The 25577-nt window shown below is 43.1% G+C and overlaps 1 pseudogene; it reads left to right on the top strand.

Annotated features, from left to right (window-relative positions):
- LOC138915345 (dual specificity mitogen-activated protein kinase kinase 2 pseudogene) overlaps nt 1-24887 on the top strand; it is a 74328-nt pseudogene extending 49441 nt beyond the window's left edge.
- Nucleotides 24888-25577: the final 690 nt, after the last annotated feature.

Below are 25577 nucleotides of genomic sequence, written 5' to 3' on the forward strand. Positions count from 1 at the left end.
GTGTGGTTCAGGCGTGGCTGACATGTGGTTCTGGTATGGCTAACATGTGGAACAGGGGTGGCCGGTTCATGGTTCATGCCTGGCCAGCACATGTTTCAGGGGTTGGTGAAACATGATTCAGACATATGTAAAATGTGGTTCAGCCATTGCTGACACCTGTTCCAGGTATGGGTGACAGGTCTTTGAGGTGTGGCTGACATGTGACTCAAGCGTGGATGACACATGTTTCAGCCATGGCTGGCACATGGTTCAAGTGTGTCTGACACGTGGTTCAGGTGTGGCTGACATGTGACTCAGGCATGGATGACACATGTTTCAGGCTTGGCTGGCAAGTGGTTCAAGGGTGGCTGACACGTGATTCAAGCATGGGTGGCATGTGGTTCAGGTGTGGCAAGTACGTGGTTCAGGCATGGCTGTCATGTGGTTTAGTCATGGCTGACACGTGATTCAGGTGGTTCTTGCCTGGCTGGCATGTGGTACACCCATGGCTGGCATGTATTTCTTGCGTGGCTCACATGTGGTTCAGGCGTGGCTGGCACATGGTTCTGGCATGGCTGACATGCAGTTTATGCATTTCTGACATGTTGTTCAGGCATCCTGGCATGGGGATCTAGCATGCTGAGACATGGTTCATGCATGGCTGACACATCGTTCACGTGTGGCTGGCAAGTGCTTCAGGTGTGGTTGGCACCTGGTTTAGGTGTGGGTGACATGTGGTACAGGGGTGGCCAAAACGTGGTTCAGGCATAGCCGCAATGTGCTTCAGGCATGGCCACAACATGGTTCAGGTGTCACAAGCATGTGGTTTTGGCATTGCCATAACCTGGTTCAGGCATGGCTGAAATGTGGTTCCAGCATGGCTGAAATGTGGAACAGGCGTGGCTGAAACATGGTTCAGGCATGGCTGAAACATGATCCATACGTGCCTGCAATGTGGTTCTGGCATAGCCACAATGTGGTTCAGGCGTGGCGAGCACATGATTCAGGCGTGGATGGCATGGTGGTTCAGACATGGCTGCAACATGTTTCAGGCATGGCCTCAACGTGGTTCAGGCATGGCTGTAAGGTGGTTCAGGTGTGGCTGCAACGTGGTTCTGGCACGGTAGGCACGTGGTTTAGGAGTGGCCAGCACATGGTTCATGGTAGGCTGGCACATGGGTCAGGTGTGGCCGGCACATGGTGTCAGTGTGGCCAAAACGTCATTCAGATGTGGCCGGCACATGGTTCCAGTGTGGCCAGCACATGGTTCTGGCATGGCTGAAACGTGGTTTCAGCGTGGCTGACACATGGTTCCAGCATGGCCGAAATGTGGTTCCTGTGTGGCCAGCACATTGTTCTTGCATGGCTGGCACATGGTTCAGGCATGGCAGGTGTGTGGTTCAGGTGTGGCTGACACGTGGTTCAGACATGGCTAACATGTGGTTAAGATGGTGACCACCAGTTTTCTCTGTTGCAAAGTTACTATTTCCTTTTGTGAAATAAGAACAAATATGCTTCTGAATGGTTTAGAGTGATTTGAGCTAAAATAAAATGAAAAATTAAGCAAACTACCCAGATAATTTAGGTAAATCACTCAGTATTTCATTAGCCCTTTCCATTTATATCTCCCTAGCAGGAATAAGTCACATCTTCTACCTTAGAGTTCTACAAGGCATGTTTTAATTAACTAAAATGTCAGTTAGGGCCACAGTTGCCATAGAGTGTTCCAGTTAGTGCCTACACCTTGAATTTGGATCTGTAGGAGTTAGTAGAAGGGGAAGAAAGATAAAGACACTAGTGGAGCATGGAACAATATTAGGAGAGGCTTATAGAACAGAAGGATGATAAGAAAACCAATCTAACTGGAGGACATATGTTGGGAAGAAGTAGAAATTCAGATTCAGTAGCTAGGTAGCACCTGAGAGGCACCAGGGATATAGGGCTGAGTGCACAGAAATAGGCATGAGACTACCTAGGTTTGCCTCCCAACTCTGCTCCAAGCCAGTTGTCTATTGTCATTGTGGGGGCTAAGGTGCAGGTGCTTACAGAGAATGTGGCACAGGGGTTTGCTGCATTGTAACTATTCAGTTATTGTTGGCCAGTGAACTTATTATTATTGAATATTGCACCAAGGAATTTAAAGTTGATGTGGTAGGAGATGAAGAGTACCCAAAGTCTGGGACAGTGAAATTCATTTAGTTATTCATTCCTTCTCTTATTCAAAAAATACTTATTGAGTTCCCCATGAGGAACTTGCGGGTACAATGTTGTACAAGATAAAATCCCTGCTTTCAAAGAACCTCAAATCCCATTATGAAAATAAGATGGTCTGAGATGATTTGAAATACAAGACAGGGTGTGATAAGTGTAGGATGAGGTCACAGCACCAAATAGGGAGCTGACACTGTGGGGGACCTACTTGACTTGCTTCTTTTCCCCCTTTATTTTTACCACACAGTGGAAAAAACATGAGCAACAGCATTTGACAGGCAAAGACTGACGTTGGAAACCTCACTCTGAGTCACTTAATCTCTCCATGTCTCTGTTTCCTTATTTATAAATAGAGATGTTGGTAGTATCTGCCTCATGGGATTGTGGTGAGGCTAAAGCAAGGCAAGATGTGTAAAGCGTCTAGTCTGGCAGCAGCTGGAGTCCAGTATAGTAATATTTTGACAGCTTTTTTTTACCTTGATTCCTCCCAGAGGCCATTCTCTTCCCAAGTCACCAGGGCAACAACTAAACCCCGCAGAACCTGACCCCTGTTTCTGACTGAGTCAGCTGTTGTTCCTTTGGAAAGGATTTGCAGCAGCTGCTCCTTCTAGTTTTCAATATTTAGACCAATATCTTCATTGGACACTGTAGATAATGTGTTGTGGCCCGACCCCTGGGTGAGCAATGGTTACCTGTGTTGGCTTTGAGTCTCTACTCTGTTCATTTCTTTCAGTTGCTGGTTCTCCCCATCTTAGAAAAAGAGAGAATGGCAAAGTCCCATTTACTAATCAATGCTTCATAAGTGTTGTGATCAGTTTGTAGTCAACACTAGGAATTTTTAAAGCTAATACAAAACAAGCTAAGGTGCAAAAGTTCCATTTGTCCAGATTCCAAAACTGGGTAATTCCAAAACTAGCTACATGTTCTGGTCTGGTAGAAGCAACTGCTGAGAATGTGAGTCTTTAAACTTTCTTCACCTTTGGGGGAGCAGAATGTTCACTCTTCAAAGGAAAACGCGAGATTCCAGATGGTGGCAGGACAGAGGGGCTGTCCAGCTCCTCAGAAGCTTTAAATATCATTTAGCTGTGATGACAAATACACAATGTCACATGGCCACCCGCCAGACAGCAGGAAAGTTCAGGAAAGTGGAGCCAAGAAGTTAAGAGATTATTTCGTAATTAAGACAGAAGCAAGAGAAGGTGTGCCAAGGGCTCAGCTGGAATCTGCCTGATGCTGGGGAAATGTCCTGGCTTGCCTGAGTCTTCTGCAGGCCCTTTGTACACAGGCTGACTAGAGCAAGCCAGCTAGTAGGGGCATGGACTTAGCAGGTGCAGCATAAATTCTCTGAACCTCCACTTACTCCCCTGTAAACGAAGAACAACAGCACCTATATCATGGGTGTTGGGAGGACTTTTCGGATAATGGGGATCAAGTGGTTAGAACAATGACAGGATTATAATAAGCACTCAGTAAATGGTAATTATTATTGTCATCATTGAGAAATATCCATATTTTGGAGTACAAAAAAGGCAGAGCAATCCTAAACACACTTTTTTTTTTAAACTCCAAGTTCAAGGAAGAAAAAAATTACCCCTAGTTCTCCAATTGAAATGTAAAAATCCTTAACCCCTTGGAGTATGAAGGAAAAAACAGCCCTTCACCATATGTAGCTCTTCCTCTCTGACTCTTCTAGTGCTTATTTGATATTACACAAAGATGCACGATCTTGTGTCTGTGTGTGCCATGCCTCTTAGGGGGAGGGGCTTGAGGATGGAGGTGCTCAGTGCTTCTGCTCTGATACCTCTCTTTTCCTAGACTGAGTAAAATGCCAGCTCCTCCAACCACAGTCACTAGGCATCTGCCTGTTTACAAATTTACAAAAACGGAGTGATTAGGAAGTGTTGTTTTATTATTTTATATCCTATTTGAAGAATATCTTGATGACACATTGAGAAAACTGAATCTGGAATTTATTTTTCAAAATTTGCCTGAAATATATATATTTTTCCCTTATAGAGGACAATAGTCTCAAAACTAGTTGCTGTTTTATGTTTTGGAACATTTTCTCCAAAAAAATAAAAAGCAATTTAAGTATCTTTGGCCCACATAATTTTTACAATCTAATTATCAGAATTAAGAGGATGTGTTTAATACTCAAGCTTCAAACACTGACCTGTGTTTCTATCATTTCCCCGAGCCACACCCATAATAAACATATTAGTCAGACACATTTTTAAACAATAGATTATTGCTCAAATGTAAAAAAGACTATAAAGTTTATATTCTAGGGCTGCTCTGTTCTTTATACTTATTTTGTATAGAGCTCATTAAAAGTATATATGTTCTTTGTTGCAAAGCAAAACTGATCTAATCAAGTAGAGAAGCTTTATATAAGTTTTAGTGTGTTACAGTCTTCGACTAGAGGAATCTAAGCAGGTGCACTGCTGTTGTGTGGGTCCTGGGCAGTGTCAGAAGGATGATTGCTAAGCCAGTTTGCTTGTGTAACATGGAATTATTTCTCTGCAGAGCTGATTTTTATTCAGGGTAAGATAAGCCTTCATGGTAAGAATTCTCCAAGAATATAGGTCCTTTGCCATAGTAACTGGACCTGGTCTCAATTTGACAATTTTTTAAGCTTTATTTGAATAGGTAAATTTGATATAATTTCCATAGAAACCTGAATATCAAGACAGAATGCATCCCCTACAGCCCCGTCCTAAATTGGGAGGATTGTTTCTGTAGGGTACACTTCTTGGGTGATAAGCATCTTAATTATAGGGAAAATATTTAGTAAAATTAACCTATAATAACAAGCTAATATTGCTGAGTGTCAGCTCATGGACTTAAAGCATGTGGACCATGAATTACATCTGTAATTCAAGAGCATCATTTATTTATTTATTTTAAATGAGCCATCCTGCACTTATCCTGTCTTCCAGGAACTCCTTCGACTTCCCATGTCCCTTCAAGTTTATCTGCATGCCCTCCTGTTCTTCCCTTCAATCTGAGAGAAAGAGGCATCTGTTCTCCTGTTCAAGAAATCATCGCCTTTTCTCCTTCAGTGTTTACTTCTCTGCTGGCCCCCACCCCCTTTACTCCTGGCACACACATACATGTAAACATATGCACACTTCCAACAACAGAGTGTGATGCCATTTTATTACCTGGAAAGAACTGCTGTGCTTTATGGAAACAGATAGGAGTGCCCCAATCTGCGGCCACAAAACATTCCTCCCACGGTCTACAGTAGAGTTTTTATAGATTCATTGTTTATATATAAATCTTTAATCTCTCTGAAACTTATTGATAACGATACATTTTTCCCCCAGAGGACTCACCATTTATTCTAGCACTGTTTATTGAATAATCCGTCTTTTCTACTGTTTTAAAATGCCTCCTTTATCATTTGCATTCCTTTATATATTTGGATCTATTTATAGACTTTCTATTACATTCGTCTCCTTGTCCATTCATTCATTCATTCAACAAATATTTGTTGGGAGCCTTATACTTGCCTGCATTGCAGACACTCTTCCTGGTGCTATAGACAATAATGAACAAAACATGTTTCTTAGCCCTGTGGAGCTTGACTGTGGAAGCAGACAATAAACAAATAAATATGAATCAGCTGCTGATACTACAATGGAGATAAGTCCTGTGTCTGTTCATGAGCTAATTATCCATTGTTTAAACTATTTTGAACTTTGATCTTGAAAAGGAGATGGGGGGGGCCAGAAGTGAGTGAGAGGGAGGGAGGAAGGGAGAGAGAGACAGAGAGTAGGTTAAATAAAGAGATGGTACAGAAGACTGAATGGACTCCATCTACTCCACCGAATACCATCTGTAGAACCCTGGGCAAGGTGCTTCTCCCAGATGTCAGAGTTCTCACCTGTGAAAGGGGGACACTGCAGAGGATTGTTGTGAAGCTAAATGAAATGTTAGTAAACCACCCTGCTGAACAGTTAGTGAACATTTTCTTCTTAACCATCGCACATTCTGAGTAGCCAAAGCCACCTACCATTCAACTGCCTCTCTTTCAAAATGGAATTTTCAGAACTTTGGGCCTGGGTTGGGGCTGAGGCTTGGAAACATTGAGTGGATGAGGAAGACTCTATCATTTTGGGGAAAACATGAAAAAACAGCTCACTTGAAAATACAGACATAGGTCTTCCTGGTTCCTGGTTCTTACAGTAGAAGAAAGAAGGAAGGAAATGTGAAAGAATTTGGTGCCAGCCACTGGCACAGAGAAAGGGTGGATAAAGAACAGCTACTGCGAACTTGCTGCTGTGATGAAAGAGGTAAATCCTGGCATCCCGTAGAAAACTTGATTACCAGTGGTCACAAAGAAGGAGCAGCCCCAAAGCTTGGAGAAGCCAGAAGAGGCACCATGCCCTTGTCAGCTGTGCAAGGTTGTGCCAGCTTCCTGGACTCTGGCTGGTTGTCTTAGGTCTGCAGGCAGGTGTGGTCTCAGTCACAGGCTGGACGGAACCTACAGATTGAGGGTGGATATTGCCCCAGCTGCTAGGCCTCACTGAAAGAGAGCAGACTGCACTGAGAAAACCCAAGAGTTTTCTTGGATTACTGAGATGATAGCGGTTTTCTTTTATTACCTGGAGGGAGATAGGCCTTAAACAACACTTGAAGTGTGAATTTTCACCCAGCTACTTCTGGATGAAATGCAGAAATCTATGCTATAGTATGTGAGCTTTGAAGCTGATGAAAATTCTAGCACAATATTACCTTCCCAGATTGACAGTCAAAGAGTTGATAAACAATGTCCCGTTTTCTCAATTTAAAGCTATTTACTTTCTGGGATATTTAACAAAGTATCTTTGTGATTTAAAAAGCAAGCCATAAATTTTAAATTACATTTGAAGGTTCACTCAATTAAATAAATTATATAGGTAGAAAGACAGATAGATACATAGGCCTTGATCTGCTCCAAAGCTGTGTGAACTTGCTTTAGAGATCACCTTTCTCCTAGTGCACTATTGCAAAATTACAGGTATACTAAAAATATCCCGAGTTTAATGGATATCCAGTGGGGGAAATATCAGTTTTTTTCTTTTTTAATTTTTAAAAGTTCTTTGAACTTTCTTCCTCCTACGGGGGGCAATTTGATCACGGAGGAACTTTGATCACAAATAACAAGTTTAAGTTGCTGGCAAGTAAAGTCCATTAAAAATACAATAGCAGCAAATATTGGCTCCCCACCTAAAATTAGTATTGGGGCTGGCCCGGTGGTGTAGTGGCTAAGTTCCGTGTGCTCTGCTTCGGTGGCCCAGGGTTCATGGGTTCCAATCCTGCGTGTGAACCTAGTGTCACTCATTAAGTCAAGCTGTGGTGGCATCCCACATACAAAAAATAGAGGAAGGTTGGCGCAGATGTTAGCTCAGGGCCAATCTTCCTCAAGCAAAAACAAAGAGGAGAATTGGCAACAGATGTTAGCTCAAGGCCAATCTTCCTGGCCAAAAAAGAAAAAGAAACAAACCAAAAAATAATAGTAAAATTAGTATTATTTGGGGGTAGTAGACATAGTCTTTTATATTAGGATTTATGAAACTAGGAACTAGTTTATGAAACAAGTATTTTTCTCAAAGTAACTACAGTTGTGAATGGCCCTTAACCTTTTTGGCCACACACAACCCTTAAGAGTCTTTTTGTCAGATGAGAGTAACTGTGGAAAAGTTTGAGATGGGGTTCTTACACCACTGATTTTCTTTAATCTTCTATATCTTCAATTACAGCCTGCTCCTTTTGGTTCTACCCTTAAAGCAGGAGAGCCAAGTTGCTTCTAGAGTATTTACCAATACAAGTAGTCCAGAGAGATTAAGAGGAAGAGAACGGGCTCATCATTGTGGGATGCAGAATTAATTTGCTGGGCCCCTTGCTAGCTTTGTGACTTTAGGGGAATCACTTCCTCTTTCTGTGCCTCAGTTTCATCAAGTGCTCCTGCCTTATGTATCTCACCAGATGTGGATACCAAACCCAGATGCCTTGCTAATTAGCAAAGAGAACATCAGAAATATATTTTCATTGGTAAAATTAATGACTTGTTCATCATAATCATTAATCTGATATGACTGGGAAAAGTAATGGTGCTCAGGATATATGATTAGCTGAAATATTTCAGAAATGTTTCCCACACTTAGTATCTCAAGCTTGATCCTCACATGGTCCTGTGTCCACCTTTTGGATTTCTGATGCCAGCTATAAGGTTAATAGACTCTGCCTCTGGAATATTTTTGAGTCAGCTTCGAGTGGACTTTTATACAAAGGTCATTAGAACACTTAAGAGGACAAAGAGCTGAGTTTTCTATCATGTAGTATGAACTGTTTTGTGCTTGCTTGTGAATACATGTTTAATAAATGTCTGTATAGGTGGTAGAATTGGGCCTGAGCCTCGCTTTTCTTATAGCCCGTCATCAAAGTGTGGGGAAATGGACACGTTCCACCGGCTCAAGTCCTAGTGATTCTGCCTCTGCTCTTTTGCAGACATTGCTTTCTTTACGTTCCCACTATCAAAGCCTCTGTACTAGTTTGTATTCTACTGTTACTAAATCCCTTACAATAGCATCTGTAGTGGGTTGAATTGTAGTTTCTAAAAAGATATGCCCAAGTCCTAACCCCTGGTACCTGTGACGTGACTGTATTTGGGAAAACAGTCTTTGCAGATGGAATTAAGTTAAAGATCTCTTGATGACATCATTCTGGATTCACTAGGTGGACCCTAAATCCAATGCAAAGTGCCTATATTAAAACAATGAGATACCACAACGTACCTGCTAAAGAGGCCAAAATCCAGAACACTGGCATCACCAAATGGTGGTGAAGATGGGGAGCAACAGGAACTCTCATTCATTGCTGGTGGGAATGCAAAATGGTGCAGCCGCTTTGGAAAACAGTGACAGTTTCTTACAAAACTAAATGTACTCTTACCATAGGATCCAGCAGTTGTGCTCCTTAGTATTTACCCAAAGGAGTTAAAAACTTATGTCCACACAAAAACATGGACATGAATGTTTATAGCAGTTTTATTCATAATTTCCAAAACTTGAAAGCAGCCAAGATGCCCTGCAGTAGGTGAATGAATAAGTAAACTGTGGTAGATCCAGACAATAGAATATTGTTCAGTGCTAAAAAGAAACAACCTATCAAGCCATGAAAAGACGTGGATGCACATTATGAAGTGAAGAAGCCTGTCTGCAAAGGGTGCATCCTATAACATTCCAACTAAATGAAGTGGCTAAACAGTGGAGACAGTAAAAGATCAGTGGTTGCCAGAGATTGGGAGAGAGAGGGAAGGATGAATAGATGGAGCACAGAGGATCTTTAGGGCGATGAAAATACTCTGTATGATACTATCATGATGGATACATGTCACTATACATTTTTCCAAACCCATTGAATATACAAGACCAAAAGTCAACCCTAATGTAAACTATGAACTTTGGGTAACTATAATATGTCAATTTAGGTTTGTCAAATGTCCTTTGGTGCAGGATGTTGATGATGGGACAGGTTATGCACATGTAGGGGCAGGGAGTTTATGGGAAATCTCTGCATCTTCCTCTCAATTTTGCTGTAAACCTAAAACTGCTCTTAAAAAATGGGGTTTCTTTGTCTGTACAAGAAAGGGAGAAGAGATACAGAGAAGGGCATGTGAAGACAGAAGCAGACACTGAATCTGCAGCCCCAGGCCACGGAGTGTGAGGAGCCACCAGAAACTGGAAGAAGCAAAGCGTGGATTCTCCCCAGAGCCTTTGGGGAGCACTGCCCTGCTGAACCTTGATTTCACACTTCTGGTCTTCAAAACTGTGAGAGAAGAAACTTTTGTTTTAAGCCATCCAGTCTATAGTACTTGTTACAGTAGCCTGAGGAAGCTAGTACTGCCTCTGTTTTCAGATACCCTGCTTTCCACTCTGTCAGCCACAAGTGGCCATGTTGTGACTTTGCTAACCAGAATCTATTCACCGCTTTTTCCATTAACAGCACTCACATTTTCCTTGGAGAACCATCCATCTCCCGCTCTGCCCATGGGGTTTTGGTGGGTGTGGTAGGTTATTGGCCTCAATGATCCCACTTCTCTATCCCTGACTGCATCACACCCTTTAGTATGTGCCTTTGGGGTTTTTCCTATAAAGTTCAGGTTTTTCCTAAAAAGTTGGAATTTATTTCCCAAACCTATGTGATTTACTTTGGCCAACAGAATTACATAAAAGAGAATCAAGACCTCAAGAAGTTTTGTGTGTTTCTGATTGCTCTTTTGTGCTCCTGCTGTGCCATGGAAGGCCATGAGAGGGACGGAGCCTTCCTGCTGGCCCAATCCCAGCAGCCCCCGGGTGTGTGAGCAGTAAATGCTCATCACTGTGGCCTTGAAGCTCTGTGGCTGTTTGCTACACAGCACTGCTGCAGCGGCAAGTCATGGATAGAATAGGACTGCTCTTCTCCTGCAGCCAAGAGCATGGGACCTGAACTTGACCTCAGTAAATATTTCAGAGCTGCACATGTTAATCATGTCCTCTGAAAATAAACTCAACTTTTAATTGGGAAAGAGAATCTCTCTCTGCTGAACTTGATGCTAATAGAAAACAAGGCTGGAGTTGCTGGGGATCATCATGACTTGAGAATAAAACCATCACAGGGAAAGCTGAGTAATCAAGAGAGAGACTGAGTTCTAATGAACCCCTGGATCCAACTATGCCTGGCTTCTTCCTTATGTCAGTCAGTAAACTCTCTTTTCTCTATAATATAACCTGAGTTAGGATTTGATCCCATTAAAAGAACTTAAATTTTTTATCCAGATCACATTGCTGCCAAGCCGTGCTTCCTAAAATACTATTTTCATTGTATCACTTTTAGAGAATTATTGCTCTTCCTTTTCTTTCAGATTCGTTCATCAATCAAGGCCTTTGTGGCATCTGGCTCTCATTTTTTCATTAGCGTGGACTTCTGACTCTTTTCTTCCTTATATTTTCCAGGCATTTGATATGTTTTCCTGCTTTTGTTCATGTGGCTCCCTTTGCCTGGAAAGCCATCTTCTTCTGTATTAGTCAGGACATAACACCTGTCATAAACAATCCCAACATTTCAGGAGCTCAGAGCAATAAAAGTTTAATGTTTGCTTGTATCACGGTTCTTAATGAAAGTGGTGGTGGGAGACGAGGCCGACTAAATGCAGTCATTTAGGTGTCCAGACATTTTCTGTTTTATAACACCAATTTCTTTGACTTGTGGCCTCTGGGGTTGTGAAGAAAGAGGAGGAGTGTAGACAGAAAATCTGAAGGGTGACTGATGTTAGGGGCCAGTGCTGGAAGTAGCCTACATTCTTTTAACCCATGTTCCATGGGCCACAACTCGTCACATTGTAACCAAGCAAAAATGGGCTTGTTCTGCTCGCTGCAATCCAGTGCCAATCAATTGCAAATGAACCTGTGGTTGAGAAAGGAAAATACATACAATTAACTGGCAAAATCAGAAGATGGCAGGGGCCGGCCAGGTGGCACAGTGGTTAAGTGCCCACGTTCCACTTCTGTGGCCCGGGGTTCACCAGTTTGCATCCCGGGTGCAGACATGGCACTGCTTGGCACACCATGCTGTGGTAGGCATTTCACATATAAAGTAGAGGAAGATGGGCACAGATGTTAGCTCAGGGCTAATCTTCCTCAAAAAAAATTAAAGAAAAAAGAAGATGTCAGACCAGTGTCCTGAAGAATCATCGTAAAATCATACAGAATCTTGAGGCAGTTATATACGGGAAATGGGCAGGGAAGGAGGGAGTCGGGGATGTTGACCATCCAGTGTGTGATAAACTTCAAGGCGCCACGTTCTCTCTTTCTTCTGTCATTTGTGATGAGTACCAATGCAGAATTTTTCTTTCTGGAGGTTGTCACGTTCCTGGAGAACTCAGAGAACAAAGCTATCGTCTTATCACAGCTGGGTGATATACATTAAGCAAGAGTCATAGAAACAGCAGAACATGTATATTGCAAAAGCGAGAAGTGCTTAATCATCCAGGCTACACACAAGGTAGAACATGTTCACAGACACTAGCGAGTCAGGGTCATAGTTACAATATTGCTTCTTTTTCCTAGGATGGCTTCCCTCATGCTAATTTAAGATCTAGCTGTTACAACATGATCCCCTGTGGCCTCACCTCGTTCCACCTGTATTGAGGAGGCTGGAAAATACTGTCTTCATTGGTGCTCAGGAGGAAACAGAAATGGTTGGTGACCATAGAGCCCTGAGTTGCCATGTCTGCTATCTCTGTCTGGTAAAATCTTCCCAATAGAATGTGATTTTGCTTTTAAAACTTTGATATGTAGAGTGAATTTTACGTGTGTTTACCTTATTCTCCTTTTGGGTTGATTCGGTCCATTGGCACCATGTGTAAGCACACATTTATGGAATTCCACAGATACCACGATGAACCTGACCTTCTCCCTGCCCACAAGAGCTCAAGTCTTGGGATACACATCAACAATTATTATCTGATGCAGGAGGCACGGTTATAAAGGAGTTTACAAAGTGCTGGTAAAACACGGAGGAAATGGCTTCTCAATGGTAGGGACTGTGTGTTGTTTGTGTATCTCCACAAGTACAATGGATGTGCAGAGGGGAGTGTGCATGTGCTAAACAAACATCGGTATTTTCTGAGCGAGTACACCTGAGTAAGTGAGCGAATAAGGGAAGGAGGAACGGATTTCTAAGGACTCTGAGATATACTGATGTAGAGTGCAGAGGGACCTACGCAGATGGGGGCTTTATTTTTTATAATTAAATATCGAACAAAAAATATACAAAAAGAGTAAATGACAGCTTTAGGCATGTACAGAAGGTAAAATGCTGAAAAATCTTAAAGATTATTGGCAAACTACCTCCATGTGTAATCTGCAAAGAGGTAAATCTGTGAAGAGGTAAAACCTGTTCACAAAATTGTATTTTTGTGGGTACAGAATTGTACTTCTTGTGATTTTGACTTTATACTCCACCTATTTAGTTACAATGTTTAGTTTCAGTTCACAGGGGGATGTAACAAGTTAAAGTCATAAATAATCACTAGGATGCAATGAAATGTAGTTGTGGCCTGGAAGTTCTACCTCCTGCGTGAACTTTTAGGAGAGCATTCTGATGTCTCACTTCCCTCCCAAAAGCTATTATTCAGTTGTGAGTGAGTGTTAGAGTCAGTGGAGGAACATTCTCAAAATAACCTGCTCCCACATCAGATTTCGCAAATCAGTCACTGGAAGGTAGGGCCCTAATTGAGCACCAGTGGTTTTGTGCCCCCACCTCCTAAGAACTCTGTCCTCCTGTACTAGTTTCCTATGGCTGATATAACAAATTGAAACAATGTAGTGGCTTAAAACTTGCTTGGTTTAAAAACAATAAATGTTTAGTTTTAGGTGAACACAAGTGCTATATTCTTTTGTGGCTTCACAGTACTAAAATTCAATCTGTAACTTAGAAATAGATGTTAAATCCATAGTGCATGTGATGTGGGCTTGGCAAGCCGAGGAGTTGAGAGAAAGATTTCTTGGACTTTCAAGATCTGGTAGTGGTGCTCCTTTATTCAGAGAACAGCATGGGGACAGGACCCATGGGCAGCGAAGAGCTGCAATGGGTTGAGGGTAGGGCTAAGTTTATAAGGCACAGGTATGTGAGTTATTTCTTTACAAGACAAAGGAAAGATCATGTAAAAAAGCTGTTAAAATGGTATCAGTGCAGGCGGGGTCTGGTTATAGGGTGATCCTGGAACTTTGGATACAAATCAGATCCGATCAGGTCAGGATGTCATATGCTTCTGGAGGATATGGATGGGTATGTAGGCCAGGACGCCTTGGCCTGGGGAAGCCTTGATCCTCATCGCATGCACATTGCTCAAAATATGAGAAATTCTCCAAACCTTGATATTATCATGAACCTGTGTTGCTTTGGGATCATAACGAGCCCTTCGAAGGCTGCAGATGTTTCCACTAGGCATTTCTGGGTGGGTGGGTGGGTGGGTGGGGTAAATCTGTCCCCGACAAACGCACAGGGATGGGAGGGAGCGGTTCCGGAAACACGACAGGTCCTGGCTGTAGTGAGCACTGAATAAATTCTGTCCGGATCCGCATCTCTTACTGGCTGACTGTTCCCAAACCTCAGCCTCAGTTACAGCTGGGCAATGCGGCACTCCTAGTACAAAGGAAAAATGAGCGACAGGAGATGAGCGAAAGGAAGACAAGCTGGGCTGTCCCTTCTCTGGGTGGAGGCGGAAGAACAGAGTCTCAGTCTGTGGTTGCAGGTGACGGAGGCAGAGCTGAGAGGGGTCAACGGAAGAGCGGGTGCCCCCAGGCCGGACTCAGGACCGGGGCCTCCGTCCATCCCCAGAGGGCCCAGGATGTCCCCAGCGCAGGGCTCAGGCTGTCCAGTCTGCCCTGCTCCCCTTCGGCCCCGTGGCCTCGGGCTCCTCCTGCCCTGGCTCCACTTCCCTGGCTCCACTGGGCTCCTGTGGGCCCGACTTCTTCCTACTCTTCCCCTCGGCCAGGTCTGGGGGTCCTGAGGACACACCCCCAGGGGCCCCCTCATCCCACCACGCACCTTCTAGTGCTCCAGCGGAGGCCGGTGGCAACCCTACCACCCCTTCCTATCTGTTCATGCTGCAAACCTCTCAGATAGTTTATAATGCACCTGTGAGTGTGTGTACATCAGATTAACCAGACCACTACTGATAGATTTAACACAAATAGGCAGGTCTCATCACAGCGCCAACCATCACAATAACCAATTTTAAAAAGTCTGAATGTGTATGCCAAAATGATAATTTAACCACGCTTGTCAAAGAATAGCATCAGCCACAAGGGTTCAATTCCTCATCTCCATGCAGAGAAACATCTAGATACCATATTAATTATGAGATTCCAATTCGGTGAAAAGAAACATCCAATGAGACTGAGATGCAAGATCCACGTATCATAATGATGGAATAATGAGTGTGGCAATGTTGGTCATGTGAAACAATGTGTATTATCATTTCCCCAGAATCATTACGTTTAAAGCATTAAATCTGTGTGAAAGTCATGACCTTGAACACCCATTGAACTAACAGCTGAAACTTAACATTTGCTCAGGGTTGGAAAGCAGGAATAAAAATTTGGTTCCCTGACCTGCCATGGATCAGTTGGTTGACCTCCAGGTCTTGCATGAAAGGCCATTATGAGATCACAATTATCTTTTCATAAGATTACTAGAACACTTAGAAGGTTAAAAAAAAAATCGGATAAAATTATTGCCACTCTAGAAATAGCAAGGGTAATGTGAAAAGAATTGCGATATTTTATCTGTGATCTACACCCATGATGGAGTACTACGCTGCTGTGTCCTGATACGACATACATTCAGGACATACTGGTAAAAATAAGTCTCACCCAACGTATATAAAGATTGGCAGATGGGAAGATGGGCAAAGACTGGGAGTGAGCACCATCTGTGTTTAATTTTTATGTCTTTAAATTTTGAATTAATTCAAACAACAAAATGAAAAATACATTTTAAAAATTAATGTTGGAGAAAAAAGAATGTATACTGAAATAAAATGTTCTAGAGATTTTTAATCTTTTCTCCTTTCTACATTTTACATCTTGTTTAATAACAACAGTACCCTACTTATAAAATTAATGCATTCTTATTGTGCTAAAATTTTTTTAAAAAATGGAACATGAAAAGGAGAACAAAAATCACCTGTAGTCTTTCCTCTGTTGCTTTAATCTTTCCAGCAGACATTCGTGTTTGAGTTTATGTATCTTCCATCTCATCACTACAGACTAGCATGTCGGTGAAGAGGGAGCCTTATCAAGCCAAACACCTGGGTATGAAGCCCAGGTACACGGTTCCTCAACTCTGTGAGGACAGGTGGGTCACTTCACACCCATGTGTCTCCGCTGCTTTATTTGGAAAAACAGGATAGTAAGACTAGGGATGTTCTGAAGGTTAAACATTTAAATTTTATCACATTATTTTTAGTAATTCATTCAAAGAACATTTGTTGAGCACATCGTATGTGTCCGAAAAACTTATGTACCCAGATTTTAAAAAAGTAAAATAAAATCCCTAATCTGCTTTTTCACATTTTCTACCCGCTATGGGTCATGATCAAAGACAACATGGGATGTGTCACCCTGTTTCTCATCCTATCCAATCCTTCTTAAACTGGTCTTCATGACAGTAACAAGCAGGTCATCGACTTGCCCCAGGCTGAAACCTGAGAGTCATTCTTCTTTTTTTTAAATGTGTGTGTGTAGTTTAAAGAAAGAAAATAAAAAGGGCTCTCATGTTCTGACATCCAGATTAAGAAACAGAAACAAGACTTATCTTTATAGTCTCTCGTGTGTGTGTGTGTAAACAGGTTAAAGAACCAGCGCCAAGGTCCCAGTATCCGCTTTGAGTCAGACAAAATGACTGTTCACTTTGCAGTCTCCATTTTCTCTATTCACATCATTTTGAATTTTATGTTAACTGTTACCTTGTTTTAGTTTATAGAACTCAACAGTATAATGTTTAATTCTATCTGTATTTTACACTTATTTAAATTAAATGTTATACAATGTATTCTTCTGTGGCTTCCCTTTGTTGGTTAATATTTTGCATTTTGAAATGTTGATGGCTGTTTCTCTAGTTCACTTATTTTCAACAATATGAGGTATTCTACCATGTGTAGATATAAAAATGTATTGATCTATTCTGCTATTGGGGATGGTATATATTTTTGTGGTTTTGCTAATCAAAAGTGAAGCTATTTATGTAATATTGTCTGTGCTGGGCACAGTTCCATGTACCAGTAATATTGATATTAAGCTAAACAGACAGGATTTCCCACCCTCACAGAGATTACATTGCTCATGGACTTTCTTCTTGAGATCCCCAGTGCACTTACGTAGGAGGAGCTCAGAGACACACACCACGGGGACTTGCTGTGCTGCTCTGTTGCTCGCTCTGACCTGCAGTGCCTCTGTCACATAGCAAGTTTAGGTGTATGTCTAGTTTTGCTTTCATGGCTATCTTCTGTGCTCCAGTGTTCTCTTTCCCTACCATTCTACCAATAACTCACTGTTTGAATTACAAGAGTTTTATAGTATAGTTGGATATCTGGTAATGTTAACAAGCTTAAATCCAGACACAGGGGCTCCTGCTTCAGAGGGCCCTGATGCACTTTTAACAGTCAAATCTCCTCCACGATTGGACCCATCAGGGCAGCAGTATCATCTTGGTGGGGTTCCCAGAACTGTCTTGGTGGGGCTCCCAGTGCCTGGTCAGAGTGAGGTTCCATCCCCACCCATCTCCCCCGCTCAGGGCACAGGGCAAGCCGTTCTCCCACATCCCAACCAAATGTCCAGAGGAGCTCCAGGGTTTGCACCTGTGATGTCAACCCAAGGCACTGTGGCCAACCCCAGTTCCAAGAGGTGGCCGAGTCAGTGGATCAGAACCGCTGTCTCAGCAGGGTATTTCTTTTCGGGATTGCATGAGAGTAAGACACCAAAATGCTGATGTGCTGAGTTGGGGTGACTCAAGCTGTAAATATAGAAGGGGAACAGCCAAAGTGACTTATCCTTAAGCACAATCCATGTGGGCAGTCCTGCATGTAGGATAAGTCATGCACTTGTAATTTTCAGAAGTGGCCTGGCTTGTTGGCACTTTGTTAATGCAGATGAATTCTGGAGCCAGCTTTTCCAAGTTCAAAGCCTTGGGTATTTTCATTGGAATTACATTGAATGTAAGGATTAACACTATCTAATTTTCAAATGTAGTAACATGACATTATTGTTTGATTTACTTTGGATTTATTTAATGTTATTCCAAAGTTTTATAAATTTCTTTTTAAAATTTCACCTTAAATGGAAGATGAAATAAATTGAAATATTTTTTATTTGCAACTATTAAAATAATCTTATGATTTCGCTAAATTAATTTAAGATGTCAATTATGATGAGGATTTTAGGCTGGTTACTTTTAAAACTGCAGATGAGAAGCAGGCTTCGAGGACTCGAATTTTGCTTGCCCTTTTGAGAGACCTTTGCATTTGTGAAGGAAGGGGGGATGACCTTGTAGGGACCTGAAATTGGCCACCCCAGGATATGTCTCTTTGGCATCGGGATTGTTTTGGGCTGATTGCTTTCGATAAACTGGGACAGGGAAAGAGGCTCTGGGGAATGGAACTTGCCCTTGTTGGGACATATTTACATTTGTAAGGTAAATCTATCTGTAAAAGATGCCTCCCTCTCTGTACCAGGAAGAAGAAGAGAGATGACCTTATCCCTAGAAACTCTTAATGGGGAAGGCAAGAACTTAAGTTGGTTGCTGTCTGGCAATCTCATGTAACTGACTTAGGGTGGTGGCTTCTAACCTTTCTAACCTTTACTTAATCCGATTTGATTCTTGTCTAAAAATCATGGGATCACCCAATGACCAGACCCCACCTGCACTGATACCATTTTAACTTTTTTTCATGTTCTTTCCTTTGTCTTGTAAAGAGATGACTCACATACCCATGCCTTATAAAATTAGCCCTAACCTTCAATTCGGGGCAGCAGCAGGAGCTCTGACTGCCCATGGGTCCTGTCCCCACGCACCAGCTCTGCCTGCCCAAGGGTCCTGTCCCCATGCCAGCGGGGGCAGCAGAAGTGGCAGCAGCCACAGCTCTGACTGCCCATGGGCCCTGTCCCCATGCTATTCCACACTATTCTCTAAATAAAAGAGCACTACTGCCAGATCTTAAGAGTCTAAGAAATCTTTCTTTTGACTCCTCGGCTCACCGACCCCGCATCATTTCATATCATTGAATTTTCTAATTTTGAAGCAACATTACATGCCTGAATATTTCAAGATATTAAGGTGGAGACCTCTAATTCATAGTCATCTTTCTTTGCAAAATCCTATTTTATTTCACTTTTTGTTTTATTTTCCTTTTTATATTTTTCTTCCTCATATACTCTTTGGAGTAATTCTGTTAATAATTGACTTAACTTATTAAATACACCAATTCTTAGGTCAAATCTCCCTACCATGAGCAGTTAAAGCCACATATATATTCCTTCCAGTATTGCTCTATCTCTATGTCAATGAATTCCAACATGTCATGTTTTGGTCATTTTTTTCTTTCTAAAGATTTTCTAATTTCCATTATGATTTCTTGTCTTTTTCATGAGTCATTAAGAAATGTATTTCTTCCTTTGTTTTTTTAAGTCCATTTCTTTTCTCTTTTTTTCCTGAGGAAGATTAGCCCTGAGCTAACATCTGCCACCAATCCTGCCTCTTTTTGCTGATGAAGACTGGCCCTGAGGTAACATCCGTGCCCATCTTCCTCTACTTTATATGTGGAACACCTGCCACAGCATGGCTTGAAAAGCAGTGCGTAGGTCCACACTTGGGATCTGTAGGGGGCTGGAAATGGCCACCCCAAGATATGTCTCTTTGGCATCAGGATTATTTGAGGCTGATTGCTTTTGATAAACTGGGACAGGGAAAGAGGCTCTGAGGAATGGAACTTGCCCTTTGTTAGGACACGTTTACATTTGTAAGGTAAATCTCTATCTGTAAAATGTGCCTCCCTCTCTGTACCAGGAAGAAGAAAGGAGATGACCTTCTCTCTAGAAACTCTTAATCAATGCCAAAGGCAAGGACTTAAATCTGCATTTTATTGTGCTTGTCTGGTAACCTCCTGTAACTGACTTCCCTCCCCCTCCCAATGTTGGCATTTCTTTAAGGATTAAGCACTTTCCTTAGGCTAGGAACTGATTGCTGTGCTCACCTGTGACCACCCAGCTCATCTGTGACCACCCAGCTCGAGACAACAGACCTGCCACCCTGCTGTGTTCAACGAGACAGCAGACCTACCTGCTGTTTCCATCAATGCTGTGCCGACAGAGCAGTCTCGTGACTATTGTAAAAGGGACATTTCAATCCTGTGTGAAACATCCTCTCTGGGGGTATACAACCACTCTGTGCACCCCACTTCTTTGGTGCCCTTTCTTCCTTCAAGAAGAAAGGCCCCGGGTTATAATCCTCAGATTTAAGCTCAGAATAAACTCACCCAAATTTTCATTTATAGATTGGTTATGGATTATTTTCATCGACATTCCTTTTCTCTCACTTTCTTTCTTTGCCTGAATACTCTTTATTTTACCTTCATTCTTGGGATAAAAGTCCCTGAGGTTAAAATTTTAGGTTAAGAGATATTTTCTATGATGTATTTTTAATATATTTAATATATTTTTCTTTTTGCTTTACGCTTTATCTTTTCTTAGTTTTCATTCTTTTGGCTTTCACGTAATTTTCCACATTTCTCTGGGTCTTTTAAAGAGATTCACCTTATCTTTGATGTCTTGTAGTTTCATTGAAATGGTTTTTACGCAGATTTTTATTATTATTTTACTTGTGCATATGACTGCGTCCTCAAAGCACAAAAGCACATGGCCAGCAGCGCCCTCTGCCGCGAGGTGGAAGGCGGCACGGGGCATCCTCAGGGTCTGAGGCGGGTGGCGCGGCGCAGGAGGGCTGTGGAGCGCAGTGACGGCGGGGGCGGGAGAGAGGCCAGGGGCTTGGGGCGGGCAGGGGGCATGGCTGGGGGGGTGGGACGGGCAGGGGGCAAGGCCAGGGGCAGTGGGACAGGCAGGGGGCTTGGCCAGATGCCGGGGGTGGGGCGGTGGGGCGTGACCCGGGTCCGGGGTGTGTCTGGTCCGGCGGTGGCGGGGCGGGGCCCGGGGCCTGCGGGGTGGGGCCAGAGGCGGGGTTTGGGGCGGGCGGCGGGGCGGGGCCTGGGGCTGGTGGGGCGGGCGGAGGGGGGCGGAGGCCAGGTGTCGGGCGTGTCCAGTCTGGCGGCTGGGCTGTAGGGCGGGGCCGGGGGCCGGGGGCCGGCCGGGTGGGGTGGGGTGGGGTGGGGCGGGGCGGGGCGGGGCCGGGGTCCAGCGCGTGTCCGGTCCTGCGGCGGCGGGGTCGCCGAAATGTCCCGGCCGGCAGGTGGGCAGTCCGCGAGGCCAGCGGCTATAGGGAGGTGCAGCGGCGAGCGCGGGTTACAGCCTTTCGTTCGGCTTTGACTTTTCTGCGGTGCGGGTTGGATCTTGCACCTCCGAAGCTGGAGGGTAACGTCCCTCCCGTCTTGTCCCCGCGTTTAGCGGAGCGTGGAGACTGAAGGGGGTCCAGCCCGGGCCGGAGGCCGCGGCGGCCTCGCGCAGACCCCTTTCTTCTCTGCCTGGAGCCTCGAGTGTGGGGTAGAGGGCGGGACAGGGGATGTGTGACAACTGGTGAGGTTAAGCAGACTCAAACTCCGCAGAGCAACTACCAGCCTGTCGGATTAATGCTCAGCGTTTAGCTAGAATGGAGCTCAAGTTTTTAAGCTATGGCGTGGTTTTTAATGGCTGAAGGACCCGCAGGTTTTTCTCTTAAAAGTTACCCATTCGTATTGATTAATATTTCTTGCACCAAAAGCAAGGACCCGGCCCTGGGAAGGTCGCCCGAGGGGGACAGGCTCTCGCCTGAAATGGAGATCACGTAGAACGTGCTTACAATAGGCTGCGTCACTGCGGCGCAGAACGGTAATGAATTTTTTGAAAGCCTGTTGGAGTGTGTAATAAGTAGTAAAACCTGAGTTTTACCTGAGTCCTAGGAATTTTAGGGAAAACTGAAGACTCCCAAATGTTTGCTGTAATATAAACAGAGCATCAACAGGCAAGAGCAAGGATCAAATTATGGCGAATAGAACTGGTCATAAATGGGGCTGCATTATAATTAGTATGTGGAGTCAGGACCCCAGGCCCTACACAGGATTTGCTCAATTGCATGCATTTGTGAGGAGTTACGCCTTTCTCATCTACTTGATATTGGTTGATTCCTTTTGAATATAGAACAGTAAAAAAGCAAATTATTGGTCGGTCTTAGCGGTTTCATTACTATTTAGACTAAAAGACCACACTTTTACCCCAGATTAATTATAGACCTAAGAATATTCAGTTATAGATAATTAAACGTTAGTCTTAAGGAAGCAGAGAATCTAGTGGAAAGAACATGGAAGCCGTCAGACCTGATTTCAAATCTCAGCTCTTGAACACAGTAAATACAGTAAGGGTAGAAGTTGGGAAAAGTTACTTCACTTCTTTAAGCTTGAGGTTGCTCATCTGTGAAATGTTTTGTGGTTTTTTTGGTAAGTTAAAATTTAGGAAAGCTTAGTTTGCATTACTTAAGGAAATGAGGAAGTTTGTTAATTTAAAAATGAGTTTTAATCTTTACCTGCTTTTTCTTCTACGAACTCAAACATTTTAGTGCGTTTCACTTTTTTTTTTTTAATTCAGGTGTTCCCTAAACTGTATTCCATGAAACATTGCTCCTTTGCAAAATGTTAATAGATGCTTCGTGGAAAAAATTTCTAGCATCAATACTGGGGAAAACATACATCTGTTGCTGTGAGGTTATTGGAAAAACAGCGCTATAGCATTCTTGCCAAAAACAGGTAGCTGGAATCTGTGAGGAAACACTTGGATAATCGATGAATCCAGAATGTGGTTTGTTTGGACTTTTCCATAATGTCAATATCATGAAAGACAAAAAAAAAAAAAGACATAAGGACTGATCTGCATTAAAGGCAGCTGTGAACTGGACAGGGTTATGGATTTTTTAAAAAGTTGTATAGTACGTTTTGTGGACGATTGGGTAAATTTGAACATGGAAGCGTAACGATATACTGTTGACTTAAATTTCTCAGGTATGATAATGATATTGTGGTTCTTAGAAGAATGCTTTTGTTCTTAGGAGATGCGCGCTTAAGTATCTAGGGGTGAGGTCAGGATATCTGCGAACTTCTTTCAGATGGGCTAGCCCCAAAAACGAAGTGTATGTGGAGAGAAAATATGGCACTATGTTACTTGTGTTCAAGGTTAATAGTACATGAATGTTCTTTCAACTTTTCTGTAGGATGGAAATTTTTCAAAATAAAAAATTGAGAAATAAATTTTTAAAAAGTATATGGCCAAGCCTTGAACTTTCATCATTATTCCCATTGCCGTTGGTCACCATTCCCTCTGTTTCCCCTGTAGTTCTGATTGGATGTATATTAGCAATTATTTCCCTATTCTCTAGAAGTGTATCAACACTTCTGTCACACTTTCCTCATGTCGTTTCTGAGATATTTCTTCACATCCATCATCTTTCAGCTCTTTCTGCTGGTCTGATCTATTTTCCCCCATTTTTGGTGTTTAATTCAATTGTTTTATATGTGCATATTGTGAGAAGTTTGATTTGGCTGTTTTCTTCTTGGCAGGATTGCCTTCATGGTCTATTTTTTATTATACTTCCTATTCCTTCTTTATGTTGTATGTATAATAGTGATTATAGTATATTTTATATCTTATTATGTTTATCTACAATCTTGGAACGCTGATTCTAATTGAATAGCATAAAAGTAGTCAGAATATCCCCTTATCATTGTTTGTCTGTAGGATCTGTGGTGTGGAGTCGTCTTTAATTCCTAATATTGCCAGCCTCCATATGAACACTTTTTTTAATGATCACTCTGTCTGGAAGTTTATAAATTTTATCCATCACAAAGAACCAACTTTTCCTTTCTTGTTTTTGGTTTTCTCTTTTAATTGCTTCTACTTTTATCTTCATTCTCTGCCTTTACCTTCTTTTTAGTTCCCTGAAGACAATTGTTTTATATATTTTATCTGGTTTTCTAGTCATTTCGGGCTGGAAGAAAATATGGTCTGTGTTGCTTCGTCTTTGAGAGCAGAAGTGCCTCAGAAGAGTTTTCTTTACCTCTTATTTTCCACATTTTCTGATATACATGTTCAGTAATTATTTTCAATGAATTTTTCCTATCTCCAACCTACACCATATCCTTCCTTAAGTCCTGTTGGTTATTGGGAACAGCGGGATGTCCCCGAAGTCCGGCACAGAACTTCAGGCCTCATCGGGGCAAGAAAACTGACTCACTGGACATGGAGCTGGCCATCAGGGACCAGATCATCCACGAGCGGCAGATGCTGCATGAGTGTAACTCCCCGTACATCATGGGCGTCTATGGAGCTCTCTGGACCAGGCATTGAAGGAAGCCAAGAGAATTCCCAAGAGATTCTGGGGAAGCTCCACATTGCAATTCCCTGAGGCTTGGGGTATCCCCAAGAAAAGCACACCAATCATGCACCAAGATGTGAAATCTTCTAACAGCCTCGTCAACTGCAGAGGGGAGATCAAGCCGTGCAATTTTGGGGTGAACGGGCAGCTTGACTCCACAGCCAACCCCGTTGTAGGAACTCGATCCTACACATCTCTGAGCAGTTGCAAGACACTCACTGATCGGTGCAGTCAGGCATCGGGAGCACGGCCTGTCCCTGGAGAAGCTGTCCGTGGGAAGGTACCCCATCCCTCTCCTGATGCCAAGGAGCTGAGGCAATATCTGGCTGGGCCATGGTCGGGGGGGTGGAAGGAGAGCCTCCTAGCATCTTCCCAAGGCAAAGAGCACCTGGACACCCCGCAGCGGCCACAGATGGATAGCTGGCCAGCTCTGGCCATCTTGCAACTGCCGGATGGTATTGTGAAGGAGCTGCTTTCCAAGCTGCCACCAGCAGCTTCGCTCAGGACCTCAAGGAGTTTTAAATAAATGCCTAATTGAGAACCCAGCAGATCTGAAGATGCTCATGAGCCATCCTTTATCAAATGGTACAAATGGTTGAAGTGGATTTGTCAGCTGGTTGTGTAAAATGCTGCTGCTGAACCAGCCCGGCACACCCATGTGCACCTCCATGTGACAGGACAGATTCCCTGCATCCAGTTGGTGACCTGTCCCCTCCACCCCTCACCCCTTCCAGCCCAGGACAGACCACCTCCTCCTCTCCCTCTGCCCCTCCACCTCTTCCACCATGCCGTCTATGGAGACCAGCGCAGAGATGGGAACGTTGGACCTCTTCCCCCTCCTGTCCCAGTCCCTGGGGCCCTCTGGTCTCTGGGAAAAGGGGAGGCTGCTCCTGCTGTCTTCTCAGAACCTACTCATTTAGGTTTAAAAGAAAACAAAACAGGGAAAGAAAAAGCAAAGTATGCCCATTATAAAAAATATATATAACGTAGATTAAACATAAATTGTTTTAAGTGTGGATTACAATGTAGATTTTAAGTACATGCATTCTTTTCCATATCCTCTTCCAATACGTGTTCCCCCTAATGACCGTAATCTTTTATGAGCTATATCGCTATCAGCTGCTCACTGCATTCTTGATTCCTGCTCTCCCCCTCCCTCCCTTTCTTTGACTTTACCCTCAGCATTGTGATTTAAATGGTTAGTTTCGTGGTTGTTTCCCTGCTTCGCAGTGTTTGCTCTCTGTCCTGTTACCCACGGAAGAGAACCAACCAGACAGGGGCAGTGCACC

Source organism: Equus caballus, chromosome 8, assembly GCF_041296265.1.
Source record: "Equus caballus isolate H_3958 breed thoroughbred chromosome 8, TB-T2T, whole genome shotgun sequence".
Classification (NCBI taxonomy): domain Eukaryota; kingdom Metazoa; phylum Chordata; class Mammalia; order Perissodactyla; family Equidae; genus Equus; species Equus caballus.